This window comes from Calypte anna, chromosome 4A (genome assembly GCF_003957555.1).
Source record: "Calypte anna isolate BGI_N300 chromosome 4A, bCalAnn1_v1.p, whole genome shotgun sequence".
NCBI lineage: Eukaryota > Metazoa > Chordata > Aves > Apodiformes > Trochilidae > Calypte > Calypte anna.
In genome coordinates, this window is record NC_044248.1 from 41,144,289 (window position 1) to 41,165,417 (window position 21,129).

General features: G+C 43.7%; 1 long non-coding RNA gene across 4 annotated transcripts in view; it reads left to right on the top strand.

Annotated features, from left to right (window-relative positions):
• Positions 1 to 21,129, top strand: part of LOC115598243 — a 41,329-nt gene that overhangs the window by 14,269 nt on the left and 5,931 nt on the right. For 2 of the 4 annotated variants that reach the window (XR_003987521.1, XR_003987520.1), the window contains exon 3: positions 15,597 to 15,696. This is a non-coding gene — a long non-coding RNA (uncharacterized LOC115598243). Of the gene's footprint in view, positions 1 to 15,596; positions 15,746 to 21,129 lie in introns of all 4 variants that reach the window. The other 2 variants (XR_003987519.1, XR_003987522.1) reach the window with 1 other exon arrangement.

Here is a 21,129-nt window from a genome sequence, read left to right on the forward strand (position 1 = left end):
ATTCTGGGGAAACTCACTTCATCTCTTCCTTTTTACACCGATTGCAGTCTCTTGTATACAGAGTTTAATTTCTCTTTTTGTGGGGGAGTAGATTAAGAACTGTTGATTAGACAGACTGCTGATTGAAAATCAAAGGTCAAGATTTTCAAAATACTTAGGAAGATGAATAAGCAGCATGCTCCCTTCGTAATTAAACTGGTGGCTGAGCTGCTGGCACACAGAATGTATGTAATTTTGGGGCATTTATTCGCATTCCCAAGTCTGACCTTTTGAGCTAACTTTAGGTACTTCTGAAAAAAATCTTGGCCAACTGTCAACAGCATAATCAGCAAGCAGAGAAGTTAGCTCTGAGTAGACCACCCTGAAATAGTTCTGCTTTTGCTGGCAATTTATACCATTCCCCACTGGATCTCTCCCTTGAGTGGAATATCTTGTTGGATTTATTGTGGCTTCACCACAAATATGGTAGCAAAGTCCCCTCTGCATTTTCTCATGAGGAAGAATTCAGGTGTGACTGAGAAAATAAGGTGTTACAGACAGCACACAGGATGCTTAGGGCCTTTTTCTTGAAAGTAAGTATCTTCCACCATCACTGAGCCCTACTCCTTGTAGTCTTTGTCCTGCAGAATAGGCAAAGCTCTGCTAAGCAAAGCAAGGGTTGGACTTGATGATCTCAGAGGTCCCTTCCAACCCAGCTGATTCTATGATTCTATTAATAATGTATCAATAATATATTTTGGTCCTGCACACAGCAGTAGGCAAGCAGTGTATCTCAGTTGCAGTAGAAGGAAAAAGATGCTTTTATTGGATATGTAGACTTCTGTGTTACAGCTGAGAGCTGCTCAGCTTCCTTTTTGGAAGACAGAGGAGCACTGAAGTCACCTAGAAACCCCACGGGGTGGCTTTTAGGACAGATCTTTCTAAAGCTTTAGGGTAAGGGTACTCAAGTGGGGCTCTAGGATTTTAAATGTTTAAAACCTGTGAGGATTTTAAGCAGTTTGCCCAGGTCTCACCAAGGTCTCAGACTGATGTGGGAAATCTGCATTTCTTGCCAGACCTACCCAGGAGGCAGCTGCAGTCCACTAGAGCAGTCAAGGAGGAGCCAAACCTCAGTAAAACTAACCAGCTGGCCTTGAGCTCCTCTCTTTTAGGGCTCATCTTGTGGGTCAGTGTTGGGGATGCACCAAAATGATTTTCCTAGGGGCCGTGAAGAGTTTGACCATTTTGTTCAGTGGTTGTAGGTTTAGTAGATGATGTCCTGAAATGTCAACTTGGCCTTCCACCATGTCTAAAACAGAGGTGGACTATTTGCTTTTTGATGAGCATCATGCAGAGGCATCAGTAATAAATTTTGGGAGGATAACGTGGCCTTTCCTTCATTGCTAGGTGGGAAGTCTATATGAAAGAGGTCCCGTGATGGAAAAGTTGAGAGCTGGGCAAATTTGGTGCTGACACTAAAGCTATAACTAATGAGAGCAAGCAGATGTGCTATAAACCCCATATTCAGTCCCATAATAAAGGACTTCAGCACTACTGTGGTGCATACTTATACCTTATACCCTGTGAGGCTCCAGTGCATCCACAACCACTCAAAACATGAAAATAACTCACTAGGAGGATGTGAGGAATCAGTTTCATTACTGATAGAAATTGCATCTCAGGGAAGAATGCTTTAAAAGTAGGTGTATGTGGGAAAGCAGTGTTATTTGCACTAAATATTTTTACAGTAAAGCATGTTAAAAAAATTAACTTTATCATAGAATTGGCTGGGTTGGAAGGGACCTCAGAGATCATCAAGTCCAACCCTTGATCCACTACCTCTGCGGTTCCCAGCCCATGGCACTGAGTGCCACATCCAGTCTCTTTTTAAATATCTTCAGGGATGGAGAATCCACTACTTCCCTGGGCAGCCCATTCCAATGCTTGATCACCCTCTCCATAAAGAAATTCTATCTAATATCTAACCTAAACTTCCCCTGGCACAACTTAGGACCACACCCTCTTGTCTTATGCTTTAGTATAAGTAAGTTTAGCAAGAAAATCACACAAAAAATATTGCCTTCAAATAAATTAGTCTTCCAGAACCAGGTACAATTATTTTATCTCCTTTTTGCCATTATTCTAGACTCTGATTAAGTAAGAATCCATTTTGGTGTCTTTTGCATCCTCAGAATAGCATACCTGAATTTCTTCCAACGTTTGCATCTTTGTTTTCCTACAGATTTACTAGTAAGTAGCAAACACATTTTTGTCACTACTTATTCAGTTCAGATATTGTGCTACATGTTGTAAATTCCCACTTCCACTGGTGAAGAGAGGTGTAAGCAGCAGGGTGAGCTGTCAGGGCACACACTTGTGTCAAGAGAGAGTTAGGCTGAGGCAATATTTTAAATTCCCAGTTGGCTACAACTTATTGGAGAGCCTTGCTCAAAGACTGAAAGTACCAAAAAGCCTCTGAATAGGGTGGACCAAGAGAAGCAGTATTCAGAGTATTGGTCCCTGTTGGGTTCATTTTTAGAAGGTTATTTCTTCATTTTCTGGTGTAGGCAGAGTTTCTATTCATATTCCCTCTAGGACCACGATTTCCTCTCAAAGTCTCTGCAGTTTTAATTTCAAGCAAGAGCAAAATATCTTGAAATTTTAGGTCTATTGGAAGGAGTTACATATTTCTTCTTTTCAGGGAGCTCGACTTACTTAGGGCAGGTTTATTTTTTTCTAGTCAAGCTGGAAATAGCTGGGTTTAGAAATACTGTGGTTAGCTTAATTGCTTTCTAAAATATGGGTTTTACCATGCTTAGATACGAATTGGTATGAAATGGAATTTAATTCCTATCATAATTAATTTAGGTTTCAATTTGTTGGCTCACTCTTGCATTGAGAGTGAATCAGAGAAACACACTGATGAGTATTAATTTTCTGGTTTCTAACAGGGTTTGTGACCTGTTTGTTACAGGTAGCTGTAACTGGTTATTTCCTTGAAGCTTCTTGAAATCCTGGGGCTGCACAGTAAGCTTCTCAAGGTTTAATATGCATTTATTAATGGCATAAGTTCTAGCCACAAAGCATATGATTAAAAAGTGCTGAAAGAAATGTTGATTTTTAATTTCCTTTACATTAGCTGTGGAGTTCTGTCCTGGTTTGGATAGAATTCTGTCCTGGAAAGAGCAAATTTTCTGTCTTGTAATTTTGCTTTCAGCTCAGTCTCTTGTAAGTAGCTGCATTTTCTGAAATTAACAGCAAGTTTCTCAGGCAGTGTCTGCTTCTGGGACTGATAAGACTCAACGTTCATAGTTACAGCTGGGGAATGGGCTGCAGAACCCAGGCCACTGCTTGGTTCTGAGGAACATCTTGTGCTCTGGAAAGAGAAAGGGAGTAAAGAGGTCACACCTGCAACCCTCCTCTAGGCAGAAGCAGACAAGACAAATGACCAGAATTGACCAAACAGAGTATTCCATCCCATACACATCATACCCAGGGTAAATTTGAGGGATCATGAGGGTCAAGCCCCTTCTCTTTGCCTTCCTCTTTGCCCTTCTTCCCCTGTCCCTCTTTGCTTCAGCATCCTGGGAGGATTCCATCCATTCCTCTGCCTGTGCTCCTGATCCATCCCAGCCTGAATCTGTTCCTGCCTCCAGCTCCCAACTGCTGCTGACTCCAGGAATCCAGCCTGGACTTTCCTAGGGCTGCCCTGCAGCCTTGGATGTGATGTTAGAATTATTGGGGGAAAAGGGGGAGAAATGTGGTGTTGTTTTTGTCTGTATATTTGTATATATTTAGTAACTTTTCCTTTTACCATTCCTGTTTCATTAAAGCTGTGTAGTTTAGTTTCCAACCCATAAGTCTCTCCCTTATTCTCTCCCCTTTTTTATCAGGGAGGGGAGGGAGATTAAGAGAGAGCATCTGTCACTCAGTTCATTGCTGCCACAGCATTAAACCAAAAAGAAACACAACTTAAGAGTACAGAAACTGAACAAGCAAAAGGGAGACTTGGGGGAGAGCTTCAGTTTTCTACTGTGTGTTTGAGTTTACATAAGGAAATATGATTTATTTCTGCATGTGGAACAGGGAAGCTGTGGTACCTCCCTCTGCAGGATCCTGGATTAATTGTGCCCAGTTCCTGGGTCTGTCATTACCAGATGAGTTAGTGGCAAACTCAGTGTGTTCCTTTTCTCTGAATTCTCTGCAGTTGTGGTCTGAAGGAAACTTGGCTAAGCAACAGGCAATGTGATACCCACATATGTTAGCCAAGGCAGGAAAAGCTGAGAGGAATGAGTTAATACAACGTTGAGTGGTGAAATTGAGGGCTCTGGTTTGTGACCCCTGTCAGATTTGGCAGTGGCTGCTAAATCCTCGCTGGCACAGCTGCCCTGCCCCTTTTTTAAGGTCACTGTTCCTGTAGCAGAAGTGATGGAGTGGGAGATGTACCTGTTTCTCAGCAGCAGTGCACTGCTCAGTGGTTTAACATGAGCTAAAGCCAGTGATGCTTTGAGCTGCCAGATGGGGTTGTGCACTGTGGCCTCTCCTAACACAGCAGCAACTTTTGAGAAGGGTTTTGACAAGAGGATTTCAAGGACAAGAAACTTTTGGATGGCATTGCTACACGTGCTGGGAATTGTGTACCACATTACTAAGCTGGAAAACTACAAACTGATGGAAAGAGAAGGAATATGATTGCACAGGCTGCCTATTTGTGATGTATTAGAATATCATAGAATCATAGAACTGGTTGGGTTGGAAGGGACCTCTGAGATCACCAAGTCCAACCCTTGATCCACTCCCGCTGCAGTTCCCAGCCCATGGCACTGAGTGCCACATCCAATCTCTTTTGAAATATCTCCAGGGATGGAGAATCCACTACTTCCCTGGGCAGCCCATTCCAATGCCTGATCACCCTCTCCATAAAGAAATTCTTTCCAATCTCCAACCTAAACCTCCCCTGGCACAACTTGAGACCCTGCCCTCTTGTCTTGCTGAGAGTTGCCTGGGAAAAGAGACCAACCCCCCCCTGGCTCCAACCTCCTTTCAGGGAGTTGTAGAGAGTGATGAGGTCTCCCCTGAGCCTCCTCTTCTCCAGACTTAACTCCCCCAGCTCCCTCAGCCCTTCCTCACAGGACTTGTGCTGGATCCCTTCACAGCCTCCTTGCTCTTCTCTGGACCTGCTCCAGCACCTCAATCTCCTTCCTGAGCTGAGGGGCCCAGAACTGGACACAGTACCCGAGGTGTGGCCTCACCAGCGCTGAGTACAGGGACAGAATCCCTTCCCTGGACCTGCTGGCCACGCTCTTCCTGAGCCAGCCCAGGATGCCATTGGCCTTCTTGGCCACCTGGGCACACTGCTGGCTCATGCTCAGCTTCCTGTCAATCCAGACTCCCAGGTCCCTTTCTGCCACTCTGTGCCCAGCCTGGAGCTCCCCATGGGGTTGTTGTGGCCAAAGTGCAGGACCCGGCCCTTGGCCGTGTTGAACCTCATCCCGTTGGAATCAGCCCAACTCTCCAGTCTGTCCAGGGCCCTCTGTAGAGCCCTCCTGCCTTCCAGCTGAGAAGGAAGCTGTCTTACATTTTTATCAAAGCTGTCTTACATTTTCACTGGGTTTCCTCCTATCTTCAGCTTTGAAAGTAGTGCAATAGCTCACAATCCAATAGTGCAGTTCTACTTGAATTTTGGTTTCCAAAGACAATTTATCACACTCGTTGCCTTTAGTCTGACTTCATCTCAAGTGTTCACAGCACTTTGCAAGGAAAGTAAAAGCAGGTTCTAGCTCTGATGCTCTGTCTGCTCTCCAACAGGCAGACCATGGAGCAGAATTAAATCAAGGAAGAGACCTTGCCAGAACCAGATTATCTGAAAGAGAAATTCTATGTCTGCAGAGGAGCTCAGACATGCTCAGGAGGGAATGAGTTGACCCTTCCACACTACAAAAGTTCAGCAATGAATGAAGTATTTTGAGATAGCTATCTGAAGACACATTGTCTGAGAGCTGCAGGAAAAAGAGGGGCCCTCAGAGAAAGAGCAGAGATAAAAGCCACCCAAAAATATAGCTTGCATTTCTTGTACCCAGGTTTCACAAAGCTTTAGGGATTCTGGAAGCTGAAGATTCTTCCACAGTTTTCCTTTAGCCTCTGTAACTAGGACAGACAAAATGTGAAAGCTGGATATAAACAATCTCTCTACTAAGAGTTGAGAAGTTAGAATGGAGCAGTGTGGCACAAAAGATGCAGAAAACCATCCAGTTAACCTTAATTCCAGTTTCATCTTTCCATCTATGCTTCTGATTGCTGACAGCTTGTATCAAAGTACCCCTGATATTTGGTGAGGGCATTGCAATCTGTCAAGATTTTCAGAGATCTGTCAGGACTTCAGCTCTTAAAGGAAAAAAGAAAAAAAAAAAAGAAGCAAGATAAGCCAATTTTTTAAATGAAGCCTAAATGAATATTCATTGATGGACTGACAACCTTAATGGACAGTTATGGATGAGCTACACACCCCAGAAAATGAGGTTTATAATGGAAACTGCAATTCAACCATGTACCAATAGCACTGCAGATAGGATATGGTAACACAGAGCCCTTCCCTGTCTGAGTGAAGTGGCTGCCTCAGAGTTCTGAAGAATTCACCTGCTCCTTACCCATCTTCTCTGAGATGGAAAAAAACCAGCAGGCATTTTATTAGATGCTAAGTATCAGAAATATAAGCATTATCAAGTGGTATCATGGCTAATTTTGGGCCATAAAGAGAAGGACATTTGGAATAGACTGTAAATAGTTGGCAAACTATGGAAGAGGCCACTACAAGAGAGGAAGGAGAGGAAAGAGTAAAGAATCCACACTTGAGTGGCTTAAACATGCCCATAAATAAGGGACAGATGTTTCCTGTTGGGGTGTCCACTTTTAAGACAGCTTCAGCCCTGCAGAGTAACACTAAGTGTTTATGGAAGTTTGGTTACTGATAAAACATTAAGGGTAAAATCAGATAGAATTAAGAGCAGGTGGGATGTCTCTTGATAAGTACCAAATATTTCTGTATTTAGCAGCACACCTTTTTCCTGCCTTACCAAAAGATGTTGTTACATTCCTGCAGCCCGTGCTATCAGCTCTGAATGCTCCTTCTTGCAATTATGCAAGACCTGAAAGTATCCAGAAGGTTGAGATTTAGGCCATCTAAGGCCAGATAATTGAGGGCTAATGTACTCTCCATATCCTTAAGTCTGTTACCATGCACAAGTGCATTATGGTGTTTCATTACCTGATCATATAACGGGGTGCTGTGACAATGTGACACACTGTTCAGCAAAACAGGAGATGTTGAGGAACCTTTCTGTGTTTTTCACATCAGCAGCTTGCTGTAATAAAAGTGACATGCCCTCTGTGATGGGGTGACTACAGATGCATCAGTATTCTTCAAAGAGCAACACTCTTGTCATTATGGTAATGACAGGCTTTGCATGCTTAACCTATCACTTATAAAGAGAGTATTTTTGTTTCTATAGAACCAGATTGTTCTTCCCCCAAGTGTACTCAAGTAAGTCAGACAATTCAGGGATTAAGAGTCTCAGCAACGTCAGTAGGATTAAAGTGAACATTGTTTCAGAAGTGACTGGGATTTGTTAAAAACCTCATTCTGGAGAGTTTTATTCTTTATGCATTCCAGCAAGCACAGTTTTGACGAGGTTCATCATATATTGCACTGCCTCAGCTACAAAATCTGGATCCAAACTCATAGCTGGGCCAAAGTCTCAGCAGTTTCTTCCCTCACAGAGACAAAAAATTGTGGTTTATAACAGCCAGACTTTCTATTAGCAGGGCTTAGTACTGAGAGATCTGTCCCCTTCCAGACATGATCTCAGGTACATCATTTCACTTCTACCTGTTTCACCATTTCCAAGAAAGAGGTAAACAAGCTTGCACCTCATGAAAGGGAATCATCTTTATAGGGCAAATGAAGTGTACTAGCATGCATAGATTCAGTTATTTGAGAATATAAAATAATTCTGGGACACCTCAGGGAAAAAAAAAAAAGCTTTTCCTTAGTGATAGCCTCCCAACCTTATGAAGAAATCCACACCTATTTGTTTCACAAGCATCCCTGTTCAATCCTTCTCAACTATTTCCATCCAGACTGCACAGGCAGCCCTGCCCCAATACAGCTCCAGCATTTGGGAATGTTTTCCTGCCTGTACAGTGCTTGAAGTGCCCCTTGCTGGAAAAGCCCTTGTGTGTAACCAGCAGGGGCAGGTTGGGGTGTGAATTTGCAGAGCATTAGCTGCTCTACATTAACTCCTGCAGTAAATGTGTCACTGGGCTCACAAAACTATTTTTAGTACAGATTAAGGCTATTCACACAGGAAGCTGGTGCAGAGTAGCTGGGGCTGGATAAATTCACACCTTAGCTCAGTCAGTGATGAATTTCCCCTCTATCTACCTACTCAGCTTGCATGTCTCACAGTGCTGCTTTTCCTCAAGTGCCTCATTTCTGAATATGCTCCCCCATGCATATTCTTTTTTGCCTTTGGAGAGCCATTTATTGCATGCTACCTGCTCCCAGCACTTGGTTTCCATGCTGGAAAACATGGATGCTGTAGGCTGGTACCTCAACCAACACCCACTGCTGCAATTCCAACTTCTGCTTTGCAGATGACACTAAGCTGGGGGGAAGTGTGGATCAGCTGGAAGGCAGGAGGGCTCTGCAGAGGGACCTGGACAGACTGGAGAGTTGGGCTGATCCCAACGGGATGAGGTTCAACACGGCCAAGGCCGGGTCCTGCACTTTGGCCACAACAACCCCATGGGGAGCTCCAGGCTGGGCACAGAGTGGCAGAAAAGGAGCTGGGAGTTTGGGTTGACAGGAAGCTGAACATGAGCCAGCAGTGTGCCCAGGTGGCCAAGAAGGCCAATGGCATCCTGGGCTGGCTCAGGAAGAGCGTGGCCAGCAGGTCCAGGGAAGGGATTCTGTCCCTGTACTCAGCTCTTGTGAGGCCACAGCTTGAGTCCTGTGTCCAGTTCTGGGCCCCTCAGCTCAGGAAGGAGATTGAGGTGCTGAAGCAGGTCCAAAGGAGGGCAACCAGACTGGTGAAGGGACTCAAGCACAGACCCTATGAGGAGAGGCTGAGGGAGCTGGGGGTGTTCAGCCTGGAGAAGAGGAGGCTCAGGGGAGATCTCATCACTCTCTACAACTCCCTGAAAGGAGGTTGGAGCCAGGGGGGGGTTGGTCTCTTTTCCCAGGCAACTCTCAGCAAGACAAGAGGGCACGGTCTCAAGTTGTGCCAGGGGAGGTTTAGGTTGAATATTAGAAAGAGGAGAGGGTGATCAGACATTGGAATGGGCTGCCCAGGGAAGTAGTGGATTCTCCGTGTCTGGAGATATTTCAAAAGAGACTGGATGTGGCACTCAGTGCCATGGGCTGGGAACTGCAGTGGTAGTGGATCAAGGTTTGGACTTGATGATCTCTGAGGTCCCTTCCAACCCAGCCAATTCTATGATTCCATGATTCTATGCTGGTACTCTCTCTCTGGCCAGTTGTGCTCCACAACTGCCTTCATCTCCCCCTGCTTTCTTTGGAGCTGGCTTGGATTAGCTGTGGGAGAAAAGCAAAGCCTTACTGCAACCTAAGCATGAATTCCCTGACCTACCCCATATTGAGAGAGCAGCATGCTCAGGACACCACGTGGGACCGTGCCTGAGCTGAGCTGTTATCATTTAATTACTCATTTTACTATAAGCTTGACACTCCTAAATTGCTGGGACACGTTTGGCTGGGTATAAAGCCATCCATTGTAACCCAGCAATGCTATAAACTTCTCCTTAGCACCTCCTCCACCTCACTGCTGGCTTTTATGTTGCTCAGGCTCGTTGCCTCTTGGTTGGATGGTAAGCTGCTTGGGGCAGGATCAATGTCTTTTGTACTTCATCAGGATCTAGCAGGGCAGGAGACTCCTATCCTGTTACACAGAGGCATAGCTGCAGCACAAGTGATGGTGATTGTGATTACAGCTGACAACTAAAATAAATGGCACTCTGCAGACCTCTTCTACTTCAGCTGCATTAATGTGAAAGATAGAGAATACAACCATGATCCCAATGTTGAAAGCTAGGATCAAACTGGGAGTGTTACAGTCCTATTTTCCCTCCCCTTTTCACGACTGGATTACACACCTTATTAAGAATATTTTCCTGAGTGCTTTGTGTTATCCCTTTGCCCTCAACAATGAAGGAATGCAAGAGCAAGCCTAGCTTTCTCTGCTTTCTCTTCTTTTTCCTTGCTATGTGGGACTTGATGTCTAATCCATGGGGTTTCTGGGACAAGCCACTCAAAGAGAATACAGCATTATTAACAGAGGACATCACTGAGATGCTTGAACAATGCCCCATTGTTGAGAACAGAGAGAGGCTGCTGATGGTTCAGCTCCAAGCCTTCAATTCCCTCTGCTAACCCCACAGCTAACCCACAGGAACCTCTTCTCCTTGCCTGCTACTCCTCTCTTTTCCTTTAGAGTCTTTGTTGCCCTTTTTTTTTTTTAATTATTATTATTAAGGCTTCTCATTGTACTCATTTGCATGGCAATTTGCAATTACACTTTACAGATAATCCATAGCCAGGCTGTTGCTTGAGTTCTAGAAATAAACAGAAAGGCTCCAGAGACCTTAAATATTCTATTCAAGGGTGTCTTTTGCAAAAGAAGAAAGAAGACATTTCCCTCTCTGCCCTGAGCTTCTGCACTGTACCTCTTTCAAACACAGGGCTATTAATCCAGTAAGTAGGAAATTCTTTTCAAAATCCTCTCTGAAAGCTTGATGAGGTGTATGCCCCCTTCCCTGTAACTCTGACAGGGTTCTAACTTTTTTACCTCAAGGCCATCATAAATAATGGATTTTAGGAGAAGTTGGAACCATTGCTAGGAAGTCTTCCTACAGTGTAACCCCAGATGGAAAGCTCTTCAGGATGGACACCTTGTACTTCTTGCTTTGTTGAAATGCAGATTTTGGCTTCCTACCCAGAGCTTTGAAGAAACAGCTCTAATAAAATCTCTTCTAACCAACCCCCAAAGCAACCAATGTCTCAATGCAAGTGGCTGTACCCAGGGTATTTAACAAAGCAGGTATCTGGGAGAGAGTGCACCTAATCCTCACTTTTGCCACTCCAGGTCTGCAGTCAGGCACTAAAATGACAATCTGCCTTAGCCAAATGCAGCTTTTAAACAGCTGAGTGAAAAATGTCTGTGTAATAATGATTCCTACTTTCTGGTTAGGTGAAAAGAGGTAAGATTTAGTAGCATCTTAACTTATATTTTCAATGTTGCAGGTAAACACCCATTACTAGTTTTGTAAATGATGTGATAAACAAGTATGTTTCTGAGCTTCAGTGATGGCAACTTCTTTGCTAATCTTTGGTTTTTTTGGTGATATTTTTAAAATATTTTTTAAAGTATAAATAGATTAAGTACTGCCAATGTGAATGTTTGGATTTATTGATTTGACAGGTTAATATTGACCTTTTGTCTTGGTCAGTATTTGCCTGGGAGGATATTAAATCTTAGAGACTGTTGCAAAAGTCAGCACGTACATTGTAACTGGAATATAAGAAAATTGTAATGCTAGAAGTTTTATTAACCAATAATGAAAGTTTGGAAGAACTAATTATTTTCAAGTTAAAATCAAATTAATCAAACCACTGGGCTGCTTTTTTAAGAGTGGTCAAGCACCTTGACCTGCAGTTTAAAGATACTTAGTTTCAATTTATCCAAGTTTAATAAAGGGAATGAGGAACAGACAAAATCTTTGATTTATACTTAAATAAAGTACTTTGTTTAACAAGAGATTAATATAGAATAATATATTTATTTTCATGAGGAAAAAAGCCCACCAAAGGAACAGAAAAACGCAGTGATTTTCCTTCCATTTCAGCTAACAAATAGAGAGAGTAATGCTTTGAGCCGTGCTTGTTATTGCATCTATTTTATATATATATATATATATATATAGTGCTTTCACTGGAATTATCAGGAAGTTTCTCTGCATTATTGCTGTCTATTTTAGACTTTAAGAAAATGGGAAAAAAAAAAAAAAAAAAGACAGACAAACATTTATCTCCAGGGAGGAAACAACCAGTTCAGCTGCAGCCAGCTGTTTCTATACGTTTTCCAGAGTACATTCCTCCAGGGCTCCCACACTGCTGACCTAGAAAAGGTGAGCACTTGGAGCTTCCCAATGTCTTCTTATCTTGCCAGGCTAGAAGCAAGATTGTTAACACCAAGAAGTTTCCCCTCTTCTCCTTGCTGAAGGAGTCCTTTTCCTCCTCCCAAAAGGTTTCTCAAAGCGCTGCCACTTCATAAAAAAGAAGACACTGCTCCCCATCACACATTCTTCCCATTTCTTTGGGCATAGGTATTTAACAAAAAGGAATGTTCCTCTAAAGTTTTGACTAACTCTTCTCTGAATTACTGGGGGATGGCTCATGCCATAGCACAGCTGTTCTCTTGTTTACATAGCATGGTTTAAAAGGACATTCCCTCCGTGGAACATATGGAGCATGGATGTTGCATATTGCATTCTAGAGTAAGGCTTGCTAAATCCCACTTTTATGGCTTGAGTTTTTAAACCCCAGCCAGCCTTTGCTGCAGGAGACTGACAGGAGGGACAGGTGTATCAGGGCTTCAGCCTGGTGACAAGTTTTCACATTCAGCTGCATTCTTCCAGCAGCAAAGGGCCGAGCAGCTGGCAGCCCCCCAGCCTCCCTGCCTCTGCAGGAATGCCTGTGGCAGGGAGAAGAATGTGCTGGGTCCCTCACCCTGCCACACAGCCACGGCTGCCACTCCTGCTCATCAGGTGAAACCTCCCTTGGACTCAGCTCCAGCCACCCCTGTTTGCCCCGAATGTGGTCCTGAGGTCCTCACTGGGGGAGATGCTGAGGGATTTTAGGGAGTGAGGAGATCACAAAGCCAAGAAGATGCAAAGAATAGGGCTTGTTGGATTCAGGTCTCTTCTGGGGAGCAGAAAAATTATCCAGTTGTGAAAAGGGGTGAAAACTAGGGATAGTTCATTGTGCCCCGTGACTTACTGGAAAATAAATTTTAACGGGGATAAATTGCACCAGGTTTTGTGAGGCAGAGTTTTAAAAGGGTCCTTCTGAAGCTCATTCAGCCTGCTAGCAAGGTAACCCCATTAAGTGAATGCTCCTAGATGCAGACACCCCTTGTGTGCCTATTTCAGGAAACTTTTGAGGAACAGCTATCTACATAACTGAGAAAACTGAAAGATAAGTAAAGATTCAGCTTCTTTGGGCTGCACGGCAGCTAAAAGCATCAAGATCTGAAGCAAAAGGCTAAATTATGCTTTGTCCCTGCTAGGTGTGTTAGGGAGAACTGCACATCCATCACACTCCCACTCTTTCTCTTGTGTCACATCCCTCATGGGCTACAGAAATGTCTCTTTATGGCTCAAGGAGAGGAATTGGCACTGCTGGCTGGGATGAGGCATTTCTCTAGGAGTGTGCAGTAGGGATCAGCTCTGGCTACACTGACAGAGCCAGGGCATCCAGGGCTCCCTGCCGTGCCCTTCCACCAGCTTGCACCTGGGCAATCCCTCTCCCTTCTCTTGTGCATGTTTGTAGCACCCTATAGCAGCAAGCAGGGTGAAGTGCTGCACCAAAATCCTATCCTAACTATTCAGCTAAATCCAGCTGTAAGAAAAACAGCTAAGAAAAAGCAGGAACCAGTCACCTTCCTTGGCTGTAAAAAAGGAATGGTGTGAGAAGCCAGGGAGAAGTCCCAGCCCCCACACCCTCAAACACAGCCCAGCCAGCAGGCAAGCACTCTTCAGAGTCTTTTCTTGCAAGATGTTATAGGTATTTCTGCATACAGACTATTTCCTCTTCTTTTTTTTTTTTTTTTTTTCTTATTTTTTTCCCCTTTGAAGGTCACTGGAAGGGTGAGCTGCATCATTACACAACTCAGCAAATGCAGGTGCTACAATTACCTAGTCTGAAAAAATCATGTAAAGAGGGCAAGCATCTGGGAACCTTCCTCTTTCACAGTAATCTCAATTGTTGTGAAATGAATGAATACAGATGCCTGGACTTTACTTAAAGACTATCTTTAAGTACCAGCCAGCTGATCTCTAGCAATCCAGAGGGTGTAGGATGCATAAATCTCCTTTATTTACAGCCATCTACCTCCCACCCTCCCCCAAATCCATATCCTCCACCTCCCAGTAGCAGCAGCTGTGAGAGCTGCATCCATCCAGTGGCAGGGAGGACAAGAGGGTCTGAAGCTGCAATGTTGCTTGGTAACCACCTGCCAAGAACACCAAAGAGCCAGGACTGGAGCCTCTGGTGTCACATCTCTCAGACAAATGGGTGCCTGGCAGTTGGCCTGAGGATCAGAAGTGCTCAACGTGGACCCCTCCTGTGCAGCAGCCATGGTCTAGTTGTAGCACTTGAGAAATCTGCCTTTTTTTTCCTCACCTCTCCAACCAATCTTCAGCTCTATGTGACTTTGGGGGCTTTCCAAGTCCAAAGCCACGATGCAAAACCTCTTCTGCACAGACAGGGACCTGAACCTGCATCCTCAGCACTGTGGCAGGAGAACTCAATGGCACCAGAACTCATTTATTTATGAAAGCATTCCTATTCCTATTCCTATTCCTATTCCTATTCCTATTCCTATTCCTATTCCTATTCCTATTATCATGTAACTTTTCATGATGTTCTGGGACTCTATTGTGTGTTCTACTTAAAATATATTTGGGATTCTGACATATTTTGATCTGGGTCAGATGTGAAACTTGGCTCTGGACCAGAATCTCACTCACGTTAAGTCTAGTTGTGGTATGAAACCTTAGACTGAGATTTGTATTTAAATTAAACAAGACTAGAATCCTTCAAGCTGTTCTTGTAGGAGCTCAGCTGTATTTGGTGGTTACCTGAGCAGCTGAGGCTTTAAATAAAGTCAGTAAATGGTTGCTCAACTTCTACCAGCATGATCAGAAACCTTGTGAAAAAAAAGAAAAATCAGACTTCTTTCAAAACCTAACTGGAATGTAGGCTTTTCCCTAAAAAAACCCACTTTTAGCCATGAGTTTGGGTTCATATTGGAAAATTAAATGAATTTTTTGTTCTAAGACTTTCCTTGGTATTTTTGGTAGCAATGAATGAGCCAATAACTTAATGAGGGAAAGAAGAAACATGATCAATGCAAACTAGCCATGAAGCATCACGTAGCTGATGGTGTTGAACACCAATACAAATTTTGTCATTGTGCACATTGCTGGCTTCAAACTCAAAAAGAAAATTCCAAACTGGGATCAGAACATAGCAGAACATTTATTTTGGCACATTAAACATGGAAGCAGATATTTAAAGCAGCTTTTGGAGGAAGAGTCACACCTTTCAAAACAAAACGAAGCCTGTGTTCACACCTCACATGTGAAAATTGGACCTAAAAATTACTAAAAATTGCATTGGCTTCACTACATTAAACATATTGCAGTACATGGAGCCATCAAGAACTTCCTTAGCTCCTGGGACCTCCAACCTGTTCCATGCCATGATTCCTGCCTTTCTATTTTTCCCTTGAGTAAATAAATACATTTTGTCCCATTTTCAGCTTACCAAGAGGTGTCCAGAGGCTGTGCCCTTCTGTCAAACAGTGTGGACAAGAGCAGCAAAGCTGCAGAGCAGAACCATGGATGCTCCTGAGAGTGGCTGTGAGTCTTCAAAATACATAAAAGCAACTTCTTTTCAAGTTCCCTCATGGTATGAGCTTTTAGTATTTGCATTTTCAAACTCTTCTGAGATCGTTGAGGGTAAGAAACTGCCTCACTGCCTTCTCTTCTCTTCTCTTCTCTTCTCTTCTCTTCTCTTCTCTTCTCTTCTCTTCTCTTCTCTTCTCTTCTCTTCTCTTCTCTTCTCTTCTCTTCTCTTCTCTTCTCTTCTCTTCTCTTCTCTTCTCTTCTCTTCTCTTCTCGAGCTGGGGGTGTTCAGTCTGGAGAAGAGGAGGCTCAGGGGAGACCTCATCACTCCCTACAACTCCCTGAAAGGAGGTTGGAGCCAGGTTGGTTGTAGCAGCTGCCAGTAAGACAAGACATGGGCTTTAGCTCTGCCAGGGGAGGTTTAGGTTGGATATTAGGAAAAAATTCCCTCCAGAGAGGGTGATCAAGCATTGGAATGGACTGCCCAGGGAAGTGGTGGATTCTCCATCCCTGGAGGTTTTTAAGAAAAGACTGAATGTGGCACTCAGTGCCATGGGCTGGGAACCACGGGTGGAGTGGATCAAGGGTTGGACTTGATGATCCCAGACCTCCTTTCCAACCCAAATGATTCTGGGATTCTGTCATTCTGGGATTCTGAGGTGCTGCCTCCAGCAGTGCAGCCATCCAGGGGCAGCCCTGCAGCAATCAGCTGTGGTGGTTTCAAAGCAAATGTGAGCCAAAACTCTGACTTTGTGGTGTTCACAAGGCTGCTGTTAAGATGAGAGGGGTGGGAAAAAAGCAAAAAGCAAACAGCAGTGTGGTAACTTTCCCCTTAAACAGGAGGCATTGCTGGAGTCCCTGTATATGGCTGAAACAGCCCCTTTATTATGCACGTCTTTCAAGAGCTACCCTGCATGATAGGGTCCTTGTTCTCTCTCACCCTCTCCTGCTGTAAGTTTTCCAGATGAAATCATACTTCCTTTAAGCACTTCTTCATTACACAGTCAGCAACTTGGCTCACCTGGGAAATAAAGGCTAATTTGGCCCTGTGCAATTCCAGATTTGTTTCAGAGGCATTTGAGATAGGCAAGATTAACTAACAAGCATTGCAAAAAAGAACAAACAAACTAGAGACACTTTGGAATTGTCACAGGAAGCTAAAAATTGTGATCAGCATGCTACCCAGGTAACTGTGAACTATGAAGTTATACAGACATCTTTGGACTATACTTACAGGCAATTAAAGCAGGATTCTTAGATGATAAATTACAGCATCCTCCTTCATTTGAAATTTCTAAGCCATAGCTAATGTATCCCCAGCTATTTTTCTTTCTAAATAGATTGCATCCAAGTGACTTTCTATTCTCCTCTGTCTCAATAATCTGTTTCACTTTTTTAGCAATTAGTATTACAGAAGAGACAGCCTTAGCTCAGAACAGATTCTCAGTTGATTTCAGAGTTCATTGTTGGATGATGGAAAAACAATTGAATCAGAGACCGAAGAGAAATGGTTCATCTGAGCACAGAAATGCTGTTTGCTCTTTTGGAAACGTGGCACTTTCTATCTCAGGCCATTATTTCAGGAAAGAAATAACACATGAATCAGTGTATAAACTCACCACAATCACTGCCACAAGTGAGTGGCTCTGCTGATGGACAGGACTTGTGAAAATGCTTCCTCTCCAAAATGCACACACACTGAGCCTTCTACTGCATCAGGGCTGCCCATCCTACAACCCACAGCACTCCTTGGGCACTACTTGTGAAGTACTTAAGGATGAAAGATATTGTAAAAAAAAATAAATTGTATTTTTAAAGCGCTCCAAGAAGGGTAATGAATAACCTTTGTTAGGTTTAGAACATGGTGTGGCTTTAGGTAAGGACATGGTCCCTCTTGGAGCAAAATGGAGAAGTAGTTTTGGTCTCTGAATGGAAATGGGTTTCGGGGGGAAGCAATTTGTGGCTCTTAAATGGAAGTGAGAAAGAAAACAGTGCAAAGAGGCATCCATGTGCCTGGCTTCCTTGAGAGGGGAAGTCTTGTTAGAGGGGCAAGATGTGGTCTGTACTTGCATAGACAGGGAAATAAGAAAATAGCTTCAAGAGGTGAGAAATGCCAAAGGAATAAAATAGGTGTGGTAAAAGAGGTGTTTAAGGGGCTTATTCTTCCTCAATGTATTCCCTGAAATCCTGTTTAATATTAATGGGACTTGAATACACAGCTCATGGGGAAAGAACGGTGACCTTTGTGGGCTTAAAGAGAATCCTGCAAAATTCAGAACAGCACAAGAGGTAGCCAAAAGAAGTTGTTTAACTTCTAAAAAAAATACAAATGCACAGAGTGAACCATCGGGAAAACAAAATAAGACCAATAAAGCAGAGAAAATCAAAGAGAGAGTTGATTTGAGAGCCATATGCTAAACTCAAGGAAGCCAGAAGCTTCCTTGTCACTAGAAGGTCTCATTGAGCTGTACTAATGGCATTAGATACTTAGTCCATAATAAGGAGCTCACTCCAGGCAGCAGGTAACTGCAAAGACAAGGACATTCTTGACAGCACATTACTATGAAGACTGTTCCTTCCCCTTTTCACTCTAGGATGCAGCAAATCCTATGATGAAATACACCTCCTCACATGATTTTCCCCATTTCCATGAACCCAGTAAGTCAAGAGAAAGCATTGCAAATGCTTATAGCAGAGATAAGCTTCTGCTGGCAGCATTTAGGAAGATGTAGCAGGTCACTCCCCAGTGAGCATTTGGCAGCAGAGCTCTGCAGAAACCTGGAGAGGTGGGATGGGTGGCAGTGCAGCTTCAGCTTCAGCTGGAAAGGAAACAAACTCTGCTGGAAGGAAAGCTGCTGCCTCTGAACTAGGGGGAAGATGAGACAGACCTGGGAGGGATCACAGGAGCCACAGGAAGAAACAGCAAGGGTGGGACATAAACACAGAGGCTGATTAATTTTGATGGGTCCCATCTCCTGACTTCAATAAATCAATTTGTGTTAGGCTCAGAGCTGGAAGATGCAATGCTCTGGCAGATGCCTCTGAAAAGCTGATTGCTCCAGCATACCCGGGCTCACAAGGGGATGAATGGCAGCAGTGGGAGGGCTACAGCACTAGCCCTGCACATGGCTTCTCTGTGGGTTGTTTTTTTTTTTTGTCAATATATATTTTGAAATCAGCATCTAGTGAAAAGAAAGCTCCTCTAAGCAACAGAGTTGAATGCTGAGGAGCAATTAGCAGAGCTACCTAAACAGGAGGCTGCAAAGACCCTCAGACTCTGTCATCAGACTGGGAAGCTTTACATCAGGGCTGTAGTTGATGAAGTTTTGCAGCTGTTTATGGCAAGCTGTTGCATATTTCTGGTATTGGTTTCAGAACTCTTCACTCTTTTATAAGTATTTGGGACTTTTCTGTAAATGCGGATTGAGGCGAAGACTTTGGAGTGTTTTTTACACATTGTAATCATACACAGGCATGCTATCACTTGCAAAAAATTATATTCCCTCTCTCTGCATACATACATATCTATCTCCCCTGTTTTATTTTAAGCATATGGATTGGTATTCCTGTGGGTAAACCACCTAAAAATTAGTTCCAGAGCAGAGACGTTAATGGAGACTCAAATAACCCAAACACATAGTACAGCTGATGAAACCTTGGCAGCAAAATGTTTGAGCACTGCCAGGAAAAAAAGTAGATTCCCACCTTCTGGCCAAATTGTATTACCCTTTTGATGACCAGTACTACCATTTTGCTTTGGTCTTGGTAACTTTTAAGTATCCCTTACATTCTTGAGATTAATGCCTTGATGCCTGCAGCCATAACACCTAGGACTGGGATGCTGTTGGATTTCTGTGGATAAGCTGAGGTCAGCTGAGCTGGGTGCCCCAGGCACCCATGGGTGGTTGCTGAGCAGCACAGCAAGCTGGCCCAGCAGCACCACTTCTACAGCACCACTGGTACCATCTCTTCCCATGTGGCAGAAAGATGCCAGGCACTTGCTCATTAAAGCTTCCAGGAGGCATTTTATTGAGGAATGAGTTATAGATGCCTATTTGCTGGCTTCCTGAGGGGAGATGCTCTGCTGCTGGGTTTTATATTCATCATGAAGTTCATTGGAAAAGGTATTTTCCCTTCCTTTCGGATCTGTTTTGTGAAGCGTCTGCTCTGTTTAATCCAGGCTAGGGCTGATTTCTGTGGAAGGGAGTGATTCCTATGTAGGATTTACACACGACAGCAGCAGGCAGAGCATTGAGGGGCAGGCTTAATCCTCAGCTGTTTTCCAGCTGATATCAAAGAGCTTTTATATTTAGTACGTCTCAAGCACTTACAATCACAGTGGACAGAGAAGTATAGAAAGATAGAGTAGAACCAAATTATTCTCCGGGGCAAGATGAAACAGAAAATTAAGAGCACAAGATTTCCTAAATGGGTAGAAGTCCCCATTCAATAATAGTGAAGAATGATCCACAAATCATCCTGCTGTTTCAGCAGGACAGTATATTTAAACATAAAGTGAGGCAAACACCACTGGGGTGCTGATGTTGGGTAGGTATGCGTCAGAAAAATGATATGTAAGTATGTACCCTGAGAGAGGATTACTCCAAAAAAACTTTTTCTTCTCTTTCTTTCATCCAGGAGTGCAAACTCTGCATCTCTGCTCACCCACTTGGCCTTCCACATCAAGCAGAAAATACTTCAGCTGCAGTGATCAAACACATTCCCTTGCCTGCCCCACTGGAGGAATGCTGCTCGGAGAGCCTGCTGGGGTCTGTTCCTGTCCCTCCAACACAGGGACTGCTTTAATTTTAGACTCGAGCTGTCCTTAACCAGAAACGTCAGAAAGACACATTTTTAGAGGTTTTCACTAACCCAGAACAAAACTCTCAGATGGAAAACAGTCTTTCTTAAATCCACTGAACACTTTCTTGATACAAGATGTTCCTGGGGCTGAGCACAGGGCAGCCTTTCCACATGCAAGATGCCACCTTCTTCATCTTGAAGATGGCTTCAGCCTGTCCCCCAGCTAGATGGCAGAACACATTCATGAAGGTTCTTCTATCTCCCTCTAGTCCCTGTATAAAAAATATGAAGTGGTTTGTGTCACTCTGGTGGGTCTCTTCTCCCCTTTTGCTTTTTCATCCCTACTCTTATTACCTCCCACCATCTGTTTTATTCTCTCAACCCTACTTCTGGTCCATCAAGAAAGAGAGCTCAGGAGCATCACCCTCAACTATAAAAGGCCAAAATAAATTCCCTCTCTTCATATTTCCCTCCAGAGATTACTGCTTTCTGCAGTGTTAACACAAAGTTACCCTCCTGCCCCACTTTCCTCCTTTCTCAGCCCCCACCATCCCTGTATGACTGATTGCCCAGGTATTCCTGCTTTCCTATGCTTTCCTTTTCCAGTGTCCTTCCTAACTACCTGAGAGGCTGAGAGAGAAGACA